We start from the raw sequence: 3,915 nt of genomic DNA, 5'->3' as shown, positions 1-3,915 counted from the left end.
ATATTTTGGGACTAAGAATATGGTTTTTAACTGATTTTCAGATACCAAAGGCAAAGGTCCTACCAAAGTCAGTAGAAGCCGTGGGGATTCAGTATCTCTGTCAGTCCCCAAGAAAAGGCTTTTTGACAACATCTCAGTTCGTCCCTTATAAGATCTGGTACTTTGTCACAAATAAAGGCTGCTTAAAAGCCATTTTAAGCCATTGATCCCTCACTTTTCATGTCGCAAATTTCTACTCCTTTTCCATTTAATAGTTTCCTCTTCAGCCACACCATTTATCTTCATTCCTCATTCCAGCTGCAGGTCTGGCCTCTGGACACCACAGGAGAAGCATCTCTGCAAAGACTGAGAGAACTCATTTTTAAGTCTTTAATCTTGATTCCCTCTTCCCCTCTCTTCTCCTGGCTGTCGTGGTTGACACTTACTCTTCCTGCAAAACAAACTGCTCTATCATGATAGTAAAAAAACCCTTCTGAGGTGACACTAGTTCTTGAGCCCTTCTTGGGGCTCTTACCATGGACATGGCAGGGTGACCTTTTCTCTGATACTAAGAGATACAAAGTGTGCTCAAAATAGAACTGGGTTTCTGAAATCCTAAGTTACACCACACTTCACTGGTTTTAACCTCTGCAACTCACAAACCACTCCTTAACTAATTGCTAAAAAAACATGGCACTTGCAAGGTTTACTGTGTACTTTCAATTCACATTTTTAATTCAATAATTTCTTTAGGATTTTAAAGAGCTTTATCTCTGCTTCAGTTGGGCCCCTATTCATTTGGGGAAACCTTCATTCAAATCCAAAGTGTTTGATATTATACAGACAACCTCTCGGACACATTCCTATGCTGTTTTATTTTCTTTTAATGTGGGAAAATATTTTCATATAATTTCCAAAAGACTCCTAGAAAAAGATAGCAGTGCTCTCTAATTCAGTCTCACAGTGCTTATTTCTTTGATGTTTGGTGCTTCCGTCTCCTACTCTTCCTACAGAAAAGCAGATAAACCTCGAGTGTGCAGCAGTGATGTAACCCAGAAGAAGCCCGTGAAGCCCAACTGGGCACAGAAATCCAGCTCTATTTTAAGTGAGGGAAAAGGACATATGATTCCCCATTTCTATAACAGACAGAGCAGAGGAATCCAGGGAAGCGAACGCACCCATCTTTACGGAGGGAGTCCCCGGTGCAGGTTTTCCCGGCTGTGCGCCAGGAGCCGGAGCCCGGTACCAGCAGAGGACGCTGCTGCTCCGACCTTCCCGGCGCGGACCGCGAACCCAGCCCGACAGCGCCGGCTCCCCTGGCTCTGTGACGTCATGTCGCGATGGATAACACTTCCCAGAAAAGCGACAAGAAAACTCACGGATAAGGCAAAACTCGACCAGATTACAGCAAATAGAGACGCCTGGGTGCCTTTACGATCCACGTTTCTACTGTGGTCCGAGCAATTCAGTGTGGCCGCTAAAAAGAAGTATTTGTGAATGCAAGGTGGGTTTAAAGCTCAAAATAAATTAGTTTTCTAGACAAGCATGAATTTTACCAAAAGTTGAATACTTTACTGCAAACAGTTAACACTAATGTAGTAACAAAAATTGGGGCTGGGGGGATTGCAGGTGTTTTTAACTAGAAGATCTCTAATTGCAGGTCAGCATTCTCTTTGCTCAGAAGATATAGAGAAGCTGAGATACAAAGATGAAAAACATCTACCAATTACTCATCAAGCTGCTTTTAGAGGTAGGAAGACACCAAATCCTCCTAAATCCAACACCAAGGAGGCTGGCAAAATACTTCAGCTCATAACTCTCATTTCTCAACAGGAGCACAAAAATTATTCACGAGACTGTGTCAGACCAAAAATCCACCTAGCCCAGAATCATTTTTCCACAGATTAGCATATGTCACAATATTAAAGATATTAAACCACGGAAAGTACAATCTGACACTCTGCCACTTTCTACACTTATTTTTCAGCAGCCAGCTGTTCAAGGAATGTGTGTGTGCTATGTTATTAAACAGTCACTGATGATCTATTTTTAGCAAAATTTTCTGACTCTTTTTAAGCTGTTTCTGGACTTCACAACGTCCTGTGTCACTAAGTTCTATCAGTTAATTATCTGTCAAAAGAAAAACTACTTCCTTTGTTTGTGTTAAATCTGCTGCCCAATATGTTAATGTTGTACTCTAGTTACCAGAACAGCAAATACCTCTCCTATAATCAATCAGGAGAAGGATGTGTCAACTGTTTTGCTTGCTTACACAACTTATGACTCACAAGTAGTTTTGTCACATTTCTTGACTCGGGATATCAAACGGCAGATTCAAATCTATTTTCATTTTACTCATACCACTGTCTACATCATGCTGACCTAAATAATTGGATTTTAAGAAAACCCCTGTAGTATAAAAATGGATAGATTATTAGTCTATTTATGTGTTGACAGAAGTTGTTTTCTTGACTTCTTATAGACAAAATATTTAACTGACAACAAGAAGGATGCTATAGCCTCAATTAGTCACTCTGCAGCCCCATTGACTTACATTCTGGTATCAAAACCAAAGAAATAACTATGTACAAAGAAGCAATAACATAAAAAGATTGGTGGCTTTCAGAAACTCTTCATTAATATTTTAGTATTTCTCTACCATTACACAATTTTTATATTATGCCATGTAGTTCAGATAGCTTTCCCAGTCTCAACCCTTTATGGTGCTATTCCTTTCAGCACCTGTCATCACCACCACACCACCCAACACCCAAAACACCTCCCTCACTTTTCTTACTTTTGTATTTGTGGGCAAAACACTATTGTACTTTGTTACCAAAATAAAGGCATCATCTATACTTCAGAATTGCCTCAAACTCTTGGCTGAGCAAACAATAAAACCATACATTGACATCAGCAGATATTTCTCTGTAATAGTTGTGCAGTACGAGTGAATCAAGGAAGGATATTGAAGATTATTTTGATAATTAATTCCCTGGAGAAAGTAATTTTCATCTGGGGACAGCAGCAATGGTTCTCCAAAATGAAGAAAAAAGTCAGTTTTTCCTTTACAAATTCCTGTTGATGCAGGACAAACTTGCAATTAGACTACAAAAGAAATAAACATGATTTTAAGAAATAGCTACATATGTGTTACATTGATTTCAACACCATAAAGGCAAGTCAAAATTCCCATGTTCTTCAAATTTATTAAAAACTGTATACTGATTTGTTTAGCTGGTAAGAGGGTTTGATGGAACAAAAGCATTGCCATATTTACTGTGACAAGACTAGAGTTCCTGATTATGCAGGATGGATTATGGGGAAAATGATGCAAATATAAAGTCCTTGTTGTGAAACTCCAGGCAATTCAGTCAGTGGTAGTTCTCCTTGCAAAACAAAAGGTTATATTCAGAGTTGTGTAACTTGGGTGGGGCTATAATGAAATATTCAGCCAGATGATACACTTGGTATTCAAGTGGCTTAAATTATTCCAAGGAAGTGTGTCCATGCCAGCTGAAAGAGCAAAATAAGTTCAGTCTTGGCTCTCAGCAAAAGAGGTGTGCTGGCTGGTAAGTACCCTGGTGCAAGGAATGGAAAGCTGTAATGGGATCATAGGGCTCTTCTGTGCTCTCCATTATCTTTACAGACTGTTGCTCAGTGCTCTCCAGCTCGGCAGATCCTACCACAGCTACACAGGAGCAGGGTCCTTGCTATTGTACTGAACAGCCAGTGCAATGCCATTTCCCCATTCCTGAGTGACAAGTTCCTCAAAAGGAGAAACCACTGTAGCAAACCCCCTTTCATAGTCAGCAGATGAAAATTCCCCTGAAAGAAACATGGTGATCTTCATCCAATACCAGGTCATTTACTGGGTCCCCTTCTTCCTCTTCCTGCATGTCTGACAACTGCTTGGCTTTTTGAACCACTCAGATC

At 40.1% G+C, this 3,915-nt stretch overlaps 1 long non-coding RNA gene across 1 annotated transcript; it reads left to right on the top strand.

The window, feature by feature from the left end:
• The first annotated feature begins 1,469 nt into the window (after positions 1 to 1,469).
• Positions 1,470 to 3,686, top strand: LOC136286069 (uncharacterized). The gene is made up of 3 exons (XR_010719726.1): positions 1,470 to 1,483; positions 1,640 to 1,729; positions 3,629 to 3,686. It is a non-coding gene; the product is annotated as an uncharacterized lncRNA (long non-coding RNA).
• The last annotated feature ends 229 nt before the right edge of the window (positions 3,687 to 3,915 follow it).

The sequence above is a fragment of the Chamaea fasciata genome, unplaced genomic scaffold (genome assembly GCF_029207755.1).
Source record: "Chamaea fasciata isolate MVZ Bird 193981 ecotype frontalis unplaced genomic scaffold, bChaFas1.0.hap1 SCAF_2, whole genome shotgun sequence".
Taxonomy (NCBI): Eukaryota; Metazoa; Chordata; class Aves; order Passeriformes; family Sylviidae; genus Chamaea; species Chamaea fasciata.
Note: the sequence above shows the minus strand (reverse complement) of the source record. Positions and strands in the feature narration are given on the sequence as shown.